Consider the following 14,504-nt stretch of genomic DNA (forward strand, 5'->3'; position numbering starts at 1 on the left):
CATCTGGGTTTTTAGTTGAGGCAGAGATATTTTCGTTTTGGTCCATAAATTGTCGGTATTTACGGAATCATGCGCTGTGATCAGAGCCCAATTGCTGACTTGGCAGGGACTTATGGTATAATTTTCACTTAAAATCAAATTACTTTAAATCCTTTCCACTTAATATTTTTCATTGAATTATTTGACATAGAATAATTCATATAAAGTGATTTAAAAATTAACTACTGATATAATTTTCATTTGACATCAATTTTTTCAGCGTGTGAAACAATTCTTTGTTGCGATTGTTCCTTGTAATTCAGATAATGCATCATAACTTAAATCAAAAACCAAAGACACCTTTAAAAATTTTAACTACAAACTCACAGATGGAGGATAGTGGGTATAGATCAACTGAACCACAGTATCCCTTTCATAAATTTAATGATCTGAGACCAAAAAAAGAAACGCAAAAGTAACTTAGCTTAGTTTTTGTTTCCTGGGTTACCCAGGCTTTGCTTATACGGGTTATGACAAAATGAATGCCCTCAACCTACACTATCTCCTCTCGGCAGAAAGGCCCCCCTACTAAATCCAAATTAATAATCTGCTTGAGTTTGACTTAATCCTTCCAAGGTCGTTCTCCATTCTCACTTCGGATGGCTCAACCACCTCTGCCTCCGTTGTCTCAGAGACAACTTCAGAGTTTGCTGCCTCTGTATCAGCTCCCGCTGCCTCCTCTGAGTCTGTTCTCCCCCATCTTCCACCAAGTGCGATGGCCATCGTCTCATTTATTTTGTTTCCCAGTTCGGCAGGACTGTCAGGCTGTAGCATATCCCCTTACTGTGAGTGCAAAGATTACAGCAGCACTTACAATAGGAAAGTGAAGAAAGAGCTCGAGATGGCTTACAGTGTAGCCACTGGATATCAGTGCTGTGTCATATAGTAGATCCACAGCTCTCTTTGCTTCCGTGTTGCTTGGGTCGTTCTTGCACGCAGCCTGCAATCAAATAAACAGGTAACAATGGAGTCTACAAAGTCGTGAACCCACATTGTTTACAAGACCATCAAAAATCTTACATTTAAATCGTTTACAATAGGGCGATCAGGATTGATTTCCAAGATTTTTCTCCCACTCGTGAATTCCAAGCTTGATGTATCACCCAGCGTCTGTGCTTTCATAAGTCTACGAAAGGCAAACATTTCTTTTGATGAAACCATTTTATCCACACAAATAATAAAAAAAAAAAACAAAAGACCACATCTAAATCAACCTAAGATTTGTAAGATAATTGAACTAAGCAAAGGACAATACCTTTCCATGTTTGCTGACCAGCCAAACTTGCCAGAAACAAGTACACAAGGTGAGGAACTAAGCCTCTTAGAAACCTGGACTTTTGCTACCTTGTCACCGAGCTGCTGTTTCATCCAGTCACACAGCAGATTGTACTCTTGCTTTTCTTCTCATTCCTTTACCTCATCTCATCCCCTGCAATGGATATTTCAATCAGCTATGCGTGGATGGAGTTGATAATCTACAAATATGAAGTAATATAAGTTGCTCCATGAAACATAGATATTAGAGAAAACTGGCCTAACTCTAGATCTTCTTTGCTAATGTCAACAAACTTCTTTTCTTTGCATGTCTGTAGATTCTGTATGGCAACTTCATCAATAGATTCCACAAGATACAATACATGTAGATCAAACATGAGTGCTAGAAGATTCAATATTGAAACAATATAATATTTAAATTAATACTTACTTAGATATCCTTTTCAATAAATTTCTCTAGCAATGGGGCAGTCTTGGCACTTTTAAGACTTGTCTGTTGCCAAGTAATATATAGCCTTTTGGTTCTCACTCATATTTTCAACATATTGATCCAAACTAATCAATTCTTCCTCACTCTTGGAAGAGTAAAAGTGCAGCAAAGGTGTCAACCGCTTGTGATTTCCAGAGTCCTCAATACAACCCAATTTGATAAGCTTGCCAAAATTCTCCCAAAACTTCTTATAGTCCTGCAACAGACACATATGACTAATGGTGCAGAAGTAAATGAAAGTACTGCCCATTACAATTAGATACCTCTTTGTCTTTGCTTTCAGATAATTCTTGAATCATGTCAAATGTCTTCCTGACAAGTCTCTTTCGCATAATTCTTACCTGTTAACAGCAACAGTAGTAGTCAACAGCAGCTAGGAGATATTTATCAAAAATAAACAACTTACAATTCGACTTTCTTGAAGGATCTCACGTAATACATGAGGAAGGTCATTTGAATCAACTACACCCTTTACAAAACTCAAGTACCGAGGAAACTGAAAATTTGGACTAATCATCAGCACATTGAGGTATATAAATTGTTAAGTGTTTATAAACAATACAACTACATGTATCTCCAAACAAGAAATGATTTATTTTAAGCTCACCAGTTCACCATCAAAGTCATCAGAGATGAAAACACGCTTGACGTACAAGCGGATATTTTTTGTCTTGGGATTTACAATATCCTCGTTATTTAGAGGTGTCATTCCAGGTATATATAGAACACTTCTAAATTCCACCTCACCCGGTTTAGTAAAGAAACTATGTCAAATTTATCTGCATATTGATTCTTTCTCTGCTTTCCAGAATCTCTCAAGATATATTTAGTTACAAAATACCTCTGTGGTGAAGTGGGTGTAAGCAAGAGGATCCAGGAACTCATTGAATGCCTTTTTGTAGAACTCATTATGTTCGTCTTTCTTGACTTCCTTTGGATTTCGCATCTGATAGTTAACAACAATGTGGCTTATTACAGGTCCATGAAAAAACCCAACACGTCATGTATAAGGAATCCAAGTGACTCAAGTCATGAATAGCATTTTCAGATAACAAATACTCAAACCTACCCATATAGGTTTGATCTCATTTGCTAATTCCCAGTCCCAATACTTCTCAGTCACAGTTTACTTCTTTTTCTTCTCGCCCTGCCAGTAAGCAGAAAGTGAGATATCAGGTTGCCCATAAAAGCAATTGAATCATGCAGAAGAATCCCTACCTCAGGTTTGGCTTCCTCTCCTTCCATGTATATATGGGGAAGGAAACAATTTGAGAGATTTTTTTGACCAATCCTTGGATACGTGATGGATCTGCAAATTCAAACTTATCATTGGGCTGATAATAAGAGGAAAAAAGATGAGAACTATAGAATACAAGAACTCAGCTTTTAGGGGCCGCAGAAAGATCAAGTATCCATACTCTTAAAAACAGGGTGATCTGAGTTCCAAGTTTTATTAACTTCTCAGGATCAGTTTCTTCTCTTATGACATATGAACTACTATCAGCAACTGCTTCCCATACATACTGTTTATCAGATTTTGGGCTTTTTTTTGTTGACACCACAACTTCAGCATTAAGCAAAAATAATTTAGCACCCATAGAGCACCATCAGACATCTTTCATCTACCAAGTAGACAGGAAGTGCCATAACAAAATGTGTACCCTTTCAGCAACAAGGAATGCTGAATAAAAACCAACACCAAACGGACCAATCGATCCATTATCTGACCCAAGGTCTTTGTTTTCCTAATCATCATCCAATAAAAAAATGTGAAATAGTACAAACTGGTGATGATCAAGGTGGCAAAAGAGGATGATGAAACCTTAAGGAGAAGAACAAAAAAACGAAAAAAAGGGATACCTTTAGAGCTTTAAAAAACCTTGATGTTCCACTCTGAGCAATAGTTCCAAGGCAATCAATCAGCTCTTCTTTGGTCATTCCAATACTAGTATCTCTGTCAGTTTAAGCAAACTGCTTACATAACTCTGTCATAAGAACTACAGAAGTGAAGGGAAAAGAAACGAAATACATAATTGTTATAGTCCCACTATCTGGATCAGACTTGATGTGAATTTCCAGGTCACCTGCATCACTTATTAGCCAGGAATCTGTCACACCCCAGAGCATCACTTGCATTGCTGTATAATGCTAACATACTATATTTAACCAAACCACATCAGAATAAGATGTCAATAAAAGCACCCATCTTCATTGTGCTAAAAACACTTGAAAGAAAGCCTGAGGACAAATCTCAAATGTATATATATCTTATGACCAATAATTCATGAAAGAAAAAAAAAAGAAACAAAAAAAAACTCAGTGCAGTTAAAAGAAAATGAAAAGATGATTGTTCCTTAACACAGAAGCGAACTTCAACCTCATAAAAATCAGGTATGCCAGCCAGCAATCATAACATAAATACAAAAACATACTTGGGTTACACAAAAGCACAACACTCCAACAAATTTCTGTAGCAAATTTTTTGGAGCAATGTTAATGTCACCGAAGATGAGTAACATCATTCACAGCTACCATATCACTGTTGGAGAGAATGAAGATAAAGATCTTTGTGGAGAGAGAGAATGGAGGAGAACTCAATAACAATTGTTATTAATCTACTTTATTGTATTCTAAAATGTCAACTACAAGGGCATATTTATACACATAAAAGTGACTCTTTAAGGGACACATAAGTAACTCTTTAAGAGACACTTAAGTAACTCTTCATGACTAAATGCTAAGAATATGCTCTAGGAATATTCTCTAGAGTTAATGAACAAAAATTAAGTTTATTATTCAACATCCCCCTTTAAACTTAAACTTTTTGTCACTCCGAGTTTTGCTCTTAATCTTACAAAATCTTCAAACTTCAATGCTTTGGTGAAAATATCAGCAACTTGATCTTGTGTCTTCACATACTTTAGTTGAACTTCATTTCCAATGATATTTTCTCTAATAAAATGATATCTTGTATCTATATGTTTGCTCCTATCATGAAAAATAGGATTCTTTCCCAAAGCAATAGTTGACTTATTATCAATGAAAATTTCAGTAATTCTTCTTGTGAAAAATGCATTATCTTCAATATTTTCTCAGCCATATAGTATGACAAACACAAGCAGCAACAGCTACATATTCTGCTTCACAAGTTGACAACGTCACAATTGGTTGTTTCTTTGAACTCCAAGTGAATGTAGTATTGCCAGTGCAAAATAGAAAACCAGAAGTGCATTTTCTATCATCAATATCTCTTCCCCAATCACTATCACTGTATCCAACTAACTTACAATTCTCAGAAAATGAATAAATTAAACCATAATCCAAAGTTCCCTTAACATATCTCAATATTCTTTTAGCAGCCTTCATATGAGATTGAGTTGGGGACTCCATTAACAACTGATAAATCCAACTCCATAAAAAATATCAATAGAACATGTCAAGTACCTCAAATTTCCAACAAGATATGACCTTTTTACCATCATCATCTGGATAACTTGACCCCACATTCAACATATTTGTGCAAGATTTTATTTGTATATCCCGTTTGAGAAATAAAGATACCATTTTCAATACCTCAATGCCAAGATGATATGACATTATCCCAATATTTGTTCAAATTCAACAGTCATATCTTTCTTTAATTCATCAAACATTATTGAATTGCTCCCAGTAAAAATTAGATCATCAACATATATAAACAAACAATTATCATATCACCATTTTCTTTTTCTTTAACATAGAGACCATATTCATGTGGACACTTTATGAAGCCTTTAAATTTGAAATATTCATCAATTCTGTTGTACCAATCTCCAGGGCTTGTTTTAATCCATACAAAGCCTTCTTCAACTTCAGAACTTTGTTTTCTTGTCTTTTGGCAATATATCCTAATGGTCGTTCTATATAAATATCTTCCTCCAACTTGCCATTCAAGAAAGCTGACTTGACATCTAACTGAAAAATATTCCAGTGTCTTTGTGCAACCAATGCAATAATCAATCAAATAATTTCTAAATAAGCAACTGGAGTAAAAACTTCATTATAATCGATACCTGGTTGCTGAATAAACCCTCTTGCAACGAGATGAGCTTTGTATTTTTGAACTTTTCCTTTTGCATTCTTCTTTATCTTGTAGATCCATTTCACACCAATAGTTTGCTTTTCTTTTGGAAGTGTCATCAAGTCCCATGTATCATTCTTATGAATTGCATTTATTTCTTCATCCATTGCAAGCCTCTATTGTTCATTTTTCACTGCTTCTTCAAAGGTCAGGGGTTCTGAATCTACAAAAAAACACATCGAATCATTAATTTCACGAGTTTCAGCATATATATCTTCCAAACTTCTCATCTTTTGAGGTGTTTCAGTTGGATGGTCTTCTTGGAAAGTAGGTGGTTGAGTTGTATTTTGTATTGGCACTATAGCATCCTCTACTTCTCCAAAGTATAGAAGAAAATTATAAGTTTTCTCTTCTTGAACTTCCCAATTCCAAGATGCTTCTTCAGCAAATTTAACATCTCGACTTATCACCACTTTATTATTGCTAGGGTTGTATAACTTGTAGCCTTTGGAATGTAAATCATATCTAATAAAAACATATTAGACACTTCGATCATCAAGCTTAGACCTCTCTTGTTGCGGTACTCGAGCGTATGCAATGCTCCCAAAAACTTGTAAATGTTTGACATTTGGCTTTCTTCCATTCCATGCTTCTTGAGGAGTTTGATCTTTAATATTCAATGTTGGAGAGCGATTAGCTAAGTAAACTGCACAAGAAATAGCTTCGGCCCAAAACTCCTTTGGCATATTTTTAACTTTTAGCATGCATCTTGCCATGTTAAGAATAGTTCTATTCTTCCTCTCGACTACTCCATTTTGTTGTGGTGATCTAGGAACTGTCAAAGGACGTCGAATTCCAAAAGTTTCACAAAAGTTATTGAAGTCTTTGGACATGAATTTGCCTCCTCGATCAGACCTCAAAGCTTCGATATTTTTTCCACTCGCTTTTTCAACAAGAGTCTTGAAACTTTTGAAAGCATTAAAAACTTCTGATTTTTGCTTAAGAAAATAAACCCAAGTTTTTCTGCTAAAATCGTTAATAAAGAACAAAAAATATTTACTCTTACCAAATGAAGAAGGATTGATCGGTCAACAGACATCTGCTAGTTGCATTGTCGCTCTGAATGTTGCTTCTTTTGGAAACTCTTCCTAGCATGTTTTCCAAGAAGACATACTTCACATAAATGATTTTGGATAGTTGATCAGAGGCATACATTTCACCATATTCTTTTCTCCCATGGCTTTTAACGCTCCAAAGTTCAAATGACCAAATCTCATGTGCTTGTCATGCTTCATCTTGCACATTAGCCTTCAAACACTTTGCTTCAATTGTCTTAATATTCAAAGTAAACATCCTGTTCTTTAACATAGCAACCTTAGCAAGCAAATTAGCATTTTGATCTCTAAGCCAAAGATAGTTATTCTTCATAAGAATCTCACAACCTTTTTCAAGTAGTTGACTCAAGCTTATAATGTTATTCCTTAATTTTGGCACAAAATAAACATCTGATATTATTTTATGACCGCCATCCTTAGAAGAGACGAGAAATGTACCTTTCCCGTCAATATGAATTTTTGAGGAGTCTCCAAAAGAAACAACGCATTTTACTTTCTCATTAAGCTCTACAAATTTATCTTTGTACCCACACATATGATTGCTTGCACCATTATCCAAATACCATAAATTGTTATCACCTTTTTCTTCTTCCTTAATTTGTAGCAATAGAGTTGACTCTTCAAATTCTTGATTGTTAGTAACAAGATGAGCCTTTTCTTTAATATTATTAGTAGAATTATGACATTCCCAAACATAATGGCCCATTTTATGGAAAGTGTAACATTCAACTTTAAACTTGTCATACCTTCTTGCATTTGAAGTTGGATAATAGTCTTGTCCTTTTCCTCTTGCTCTTCCATAGTATCTAGGTGATGATTGACTTCTTTCTTGATTAAAGTTGTCTCCTTTTCCTTCATTTGGTCCATTTTGGCCATGTCCATGTCCTCTTCCTCGTCCATAGCTACTTCCTCAACCACGACCTCGAAAATAATTGTAACCACTTTCATCATTTTTTAGTGTAGCCTTGACTTTGAGAACTTGCTCCAAAGACTCTTCTTGTCTTCTTTTCATCTTTTTCTTCATGGGCTTGTAATGAGCCCTCCAATTCTTCAATAGTCATTGAATCTAAATCTTTTGTTTCTTCAATGACACACACCATATAGCTAAATTTAGGAATTAAAGAGCGAAGCACCTTTTCCAATATGCGTACATCTTCTATCTTGTCTCCATATCTCTTCTATTGATTGACAATTGCCTTCACTAGCGAACAATAATCCATGATTGATTCTAACTCTTTCATTTGTAATGCTTCAAAATCACGCCCTACTGATTGAAGTTTGACCTTCTTTACTTTGTCAACACCTTGAAGAGTCTTTGCCAATATCTCCCAAGCTTCTTTTTAAGTAGTAGCATCGGCCACCTTCTCGAACATGGAATCATTCAAACATTGATGGATGAGGGTGAGGGCTTGTTGATCCTTCTTCTTTGTCTTTGACAAAGAATCCTTCTCTGCTTGAGATAAATTATCTTCATTTTGCGGCTTCTCATAGACTTTCTCCACAATCTCCCAAACATCTTGAGAACCAAGCAATGCTTTCATCCTTAGACACCATATCTCATAATTCTCCTTGGTGAAATGGGGAAAATGAAAAGATGAAACTCCATTGTTGGCCATCACTTAACTTTGATACCATTGTTCTCTTCATGACTAAATGTATAAGAATATGCTATAGGAATATTCATGACTAAATGTTAAGAATATGCTCTAGGAATATTTAATGAACAAAAATTAAGTTTATTATTCAACATCCCCCTTTAAACTTAAATTTTTTGTCACTCCGAGTTTTGCTCTTAATCTTGCAAAATCTTCAAACTTCAATGCTTCGGTGAAAATATCAGCAACTAGATCGTGTCTTCACATACTTTAGTTGAACTTCATTTCCAATGATACTTTCTCTAATAAAATGATATCTTGTATCAATATGCTTGCTCCTATCATGAAAAATAGGATTCTTTCCCAAAGCAATAGGTGACTTATTATCAATGAAAATTTTAGTAGTTTCTTCTTATGAAAAATGCATTATCTTCAATATTTTCTCAACCATATAGCATGACAAGCAGCAGCAACTACATATTCTGCTTCACAAGTTGACAACGTCACAATCAGTTGTTTCTTTGAACTCCAAGTGAATGCAGTATTGCCAATGCAAAATAGAAAATCAGAAGTGCTTTTTCTATCATCAATATCTCCTCCCCAATCACTATCACTGTATCCAACTAACTTGCAATTCTCAGAAAATGAATAAATTAAACCATAATCCAAAGTTCCCTTAACATATCTCAATATTCTTTTAGCAGCCTTCATATGAGATTGAGTTGGGGACTCCATATAACGACTGATAAGTCCAACTCCATAAAAAATATCAGGTCTAGAACATGTCAAGTACCTCAAATTTCCAATAAACTTTCTATATAATATTGGATTGGCCTTTTTACCATTATCGAATCTGGATTACTTGACTCCACATTCAATAGGGGTGCCAACTGTTTGACAATCTTTCATACCAAATTCCTGCAAGATTTTATTTGCATATCCCTTTTGAGAAATAAAGATACCATTTTCAATTTGCTTTACCTCAATGCAAAGATAATATGACATTATCCCAATATCTGTCATGTCAAATTCAGCAGTCATATCTTTCTTTAATTCATCAAACATTATTGAATTGCTCCCTGTAAAAATTAGATCATCAACATACAAACAATTATTAGATCACCATTCTCTTTTTCTTTAACATAGAGACCATTTTCATGTGGACACTTTATAAAGCCTTTAAATTTAAAATATTCATCAATTCTGTTGTACCAAGCTCTAGGGGCTTGTTTTAATCCCTACAAAGCCTTCTTCAACTTCAGAACTTTGTTTTCTTGTCCTTTGGCAATATAACCTAATGGGCGTTCTATATAAACATCTTCTAACTTGCCATTCAAGAAAGCTGACTTGACATCTAACTGAAAAATATTCCATTGTCTTTATGCAACCAATGCAATAATCAATCGAATAGTTTCTAAACAAGCAACTGGAGTAAAAACTTCATTATAATCGATACCTGGTTGCTGACTAAACCCTTTTGCAACAAGACAAGCTTTGTATTTTTGAACTTCTCCTTTTGCATTCTTCTTTATCTTGTAGATCCATTTCACACCAATAGCTTGCTTTTCTTTTGAAAGTGTCATCAATTCCCATGTATCATTCTTATGAATTGCATTTATTTCTTCATCCATTGCAAGCCTCCATTGTTCATTTTTCACTACTTCTACAAAGGTCAGGGGTTCTGAATTTACAAAAAAAACACATAGAAGCATTAATTTCATGAGTTTCAGCATAAATATCTTCCAAACTTCTCATCCTTTGAGGTGTTCCATGGAAAGTAGGTGGTTGAGTTGAGTTGTAAACTATAGCATACTCTACTTCTCCAAAATATAGAAGAAAATTATATGTTTTCTCTTCTTGAACTTCCCAATTCCAAGATGCTTTTCCAGCAAATTCAACATCTCGACTTATCACCATTTTATTATTGCTCGAGTTGTATAACTTGTAGCCTTTGGAATGTAAATCATATCCAATAGAGACATATTTGACACTTCGATCATCAAGCTTGGACCTCTCTTGTTGCGGTACTTGAGCATATGCAATGCTCCCAAAAACACGTAAATGTTTGACATTTGACTTTCTTCCATTCCATGCTTCTTGAGAAGTTTGATCTTTAATATTCAATGTTGGAGAGCGATTAGATAAGTAAACTGCACAAGAAATAGCTTCCGCCCAAAACTCCTTTGGCATATTTTTGACTTTTAGCACACATCTTGCCATGTTAAAAATTGTTCTATTCTTCCTCTCGGCTACTCCATTTTATTGTGGTGATCTAGAACTATCAAAGGATGTCGAATTCCAGAAGTTTCACAAAAGTTATTGAACTCTTTGGACATAAATTCGCCTCCTCAATCAGACCTCAGAGCTTTGATATTTTTTCCACTCGCTTTTTCAACAAGAGTCTTGAAACTTTTGAAAGCATTAAAAACTTCTGATTTTTGCTTAAGAAAATAAACCCAAGTTTTTCTGCTAAAATCATCAATAAAAAGCAAAAAATATTTACTCTTAACAAATGAAGAAGGATTGATCGGTCCACCTACATCTGCATGCACAAGTTCTAATTGCATTGTCGCTCTGAATGTTGCTTCTTTTGGAAAACTCTTCCTAGCATGTTTCCCAAGAAGACATGCTTCACATAAATGATTTGGATAGTTGATCAAAGGCATACCTTTCACCATATTCTTTTCTCCCATGGCCTTTAATGCTCCAAAGTTCAAATGACCGAATCTCATGTGCTTGCCATGCTTCATCTTGCACATTAGCCTTCAAACACTTTGCTTCAATTGTCTTACTATTCAAAGTAAACATCTTGTTCTTTGACATAGCAACCTTAGCAAGCAAATTAGCATTTTGATCTCTAAGCCAAAGATAGTTATTCTTCATAAGAATCTCACAACCTTTTTCAAGTAGTTAACTCAAGCTTATAATGTTATTCCTTAAATTTGGCACAAAGTAAACATCTGATATTATTTTATGACCGCCATCCTTAGAAGAGATGAGAATTGTATATTTCCCTTCAATATGAATTTTTGAAGAGTCTCCAAAAGAAACAACGCATTTTACTTTCTCATTAAGCTCTACAAATTTATCTTTGTACCCACACATATGATTGCTTGCACCATTATCCAAATACCATAAATTGTTATCACCTTTTTCTTTTTCCTTGATTTGTAGCAATAGAGTTGACTCTTCAAATTCTTGATTGTTAGCAACAAGATGAGCCTCTTCTTTAATATCATTAGTAAAATTATGACATTCCCAAGCATAATGATCCATTTTATGGCAAGTGTAACATTCAACTTTAGACTTGCCATACCTTCTTCCATTTGAAGTTGGATAATAACCTTATCCTTTTCCTCTTGCTCTTCCACAGTATCTAGGTGATGATTGACTTCTTTCTTAATTAAAGTTGTCTCTTTTTCCCTCACTTGGTCCATTTTGGCCATGTCCATGTCCTCTTCCTCGTTCACGGCCTCTTCCTCGACCATGACCTTGAAAATAATTATGGCCACTTTCATCATTTTTTAGTGTAGCCTTGACTTTGAGAACTTGCTCCAAAGACTCTTCTTGTCTTCTTTTCATCTTTTCTTCATGGGCTTGTAATGAGCCCTCCAATTCTTCACTAGCCATTGAATCTAAATCTTTTGTTTCTTCAATGACACACACCATATAGTCAAATTTAGGAATTAAAGAGTGAAGCACCTTTTCCACTATGCATACATCTTCTATCTTATCTCCATATCTCTTCAATTGATTGACAATTGCCTTCACCAACAAACAATAATCCATGATTGATTCTGACTCTTTCATTTGTAATGCTTTAAAATCACGCCTTAGTGATTGAAGTTTGACTTTCTTTACTTTGTCAACACCTTGAAGAGCCTTTGCCAATATCTCCCAAGCTTCTTTTGAAGTAGTAGCATCGGCCACCTTCTCGAACATGGAATCATCTAAACATTGATGGATGAGGGTGAGGGCTTGTTGATCCTTCTTCTTTGCCTTTGACAAAGAATTCTTCTCTGCTTGAGATAAATTATCTTCATTTTGAGGCTTCTCACAGCCTTTCTCTTCAATCTCCCAAATATCTTGAGAACCAAGCAATGCTTTCATCCTTAGGCACCATGTCTCATAATTCTCCTTTGTGAGATAGGGAAAGTGAAAAGAAGAAACTCCATTGTTGGCCATCACTTGAGCACTTCGAACTTGGCTCTAATACCACTTTATTGGAGAGAATGAAGAAAAAGATCTTTGTAGAGAGAGAGAGAATGGAGGAGAACTCAATAACAATTGTCTATTAATCTACTTGATTGTATTCTCAAATGTCAACTACAAGGGCATATTTATATACATAAAAGTGACTCTTTAAAGGACACATAAGTAACTCTTTAAGAGACACTTAAATAACTGTTCATGACTAAATGCTAAGAATATGCTCTAGGAATATTCTCTAGAGTTAATGAACAAAAATTAAGTTTATTATTCAACAATCACTTGTTGCAAAATGATGCTTTCAGCACAATCCATCTAAGACCACAACAAAGACGACCTGAACAAACATTGCAGTTAAAGGAAGTAATATATAAAAGAAAAATCCATCAAGCTTTCCCACTTGAGACCATATTAAGGAATTGATATTACTTTTTTTGTAGTATTAGTTTTAAGATGATAGAATATGTACGGATTGTGTAAAAACAGCAAGAGAACACATAACTATAACTCTCAACCTTAACCAACCATGCAAAATGCATGATGCACCAACAACACTAATAAAATTAATGCTTTCATGGTACTATCTATATACCCAAATATTGATATTATATTGTATTTCCAACAAACATAGCAAGGAAATCGACTAGAAAAATATCACATTTTTTTATTAGCAATCAGTCAGTCTAATCAACATACAGGATAAAATAGAAATATCTAAACCAACCTTACAAGTTCCCTGAGAAACACCTCTTTGTGACTATACAGACTATGGACAATCAATCCAACAGCCGACTGACCTGCATTTAACCAACATCTCAAAGTACAAAGCCACAAAGTATAAAATTATTTTTAAAAATTATAATTGAAAGTTGAAACTAATACAGAAGACCAAACCAATGCTTAGAAACTAGCAACTTCAATAGTGTGCATATCACTTGTCATAACAAAATTGCAACGAAAATTGGAAATATCAAGACAATTTTCTTATCATTAACACAGCGCATGCAAGAATAAACTTAAAACCTAACAGGATTACAAGTCTATCCAGAGAGCTAAGAAGAATCTAAATTGTTACGAACATAAAATTCGCTGAACATTAAGGTGTCATAACTATTTTGTCTAATTCTCTTTATCAAAAATGTCGTCAACACGGAAATCTTCCTTAGTTAGAAAAACCCCCTTTCATCTGAAATATATCAGGAGAACCTGAGATGTCCTGCTCAAAGAGTCAAGTTCTATAGTTGAACCCACGGACAAAAAGCAACCCAACAACAAAAAATGCACAAAGAACAAACTAAATCGACAAAAAAAATTACGAAATAGAAATTTAAATCCAAGATAGCAAGTAAAATGCAGAAGATACGACGACCTACCTCAGCCTGGTACTCAAACCTCTCCCCTGAAGCTTCTTCGACTGCCTATCCGGCGGCCCCTCCGACCCACCTTGCATCTCAACCCCGCCGAAGTAAATCCGCTTCTGGATTGGAGTGGCAGAGGAAGGAACGCGGAGTTCCAGGACCCCAGAGCTCGACCGAAACTGAGCCTCGAAGTGGCAAGAGGCGGGTGGAGGGAGCCGGTAGAGGAAGTGCCCAAGATGCATCGGGAAAGCACAGGCACCATGACCTCGCCGGAGAATAGGAGCTGGCTTCTGGATGGGGTAAGTGAGAAGCGTGATATAGAGTAGAAGGTTCTGGAACAAAATCTTAGGGTTCCTCGATTAA

At 35.2% G+C, this 14,504-nt stretch overlaps 1 pseudogene; it reads right to left on the reverse strand.

The window, feature by feature from the left end:
- Positions 1-342: 342 nt before the first annotated feature.
- On the reverse strand, positions 343-13,601 carry LOC141844711 (heat shock protein 90-5, chloroplastic-like; annotated as a pseudogene).
- Positions 13,602-14,504: the final 903 nt, after the last annotated feature.

Source organism: Curcuma longa, chromosome 1 (genome assembly GCF_044706935.1).
Source record: "Curcuma longa cultivar G26 ecotype Majalengka, Jawa Barat chromosome 1, ITB_CL_G26_1.1, whole genome shotgun sequence".
Lineage (NCBI taxonomy): Eukaryota > Viridiplantae > Streptophyta > Magnoliopsida > Zingiberales > Zingiberaceae > Curcuma > Curcuma longa.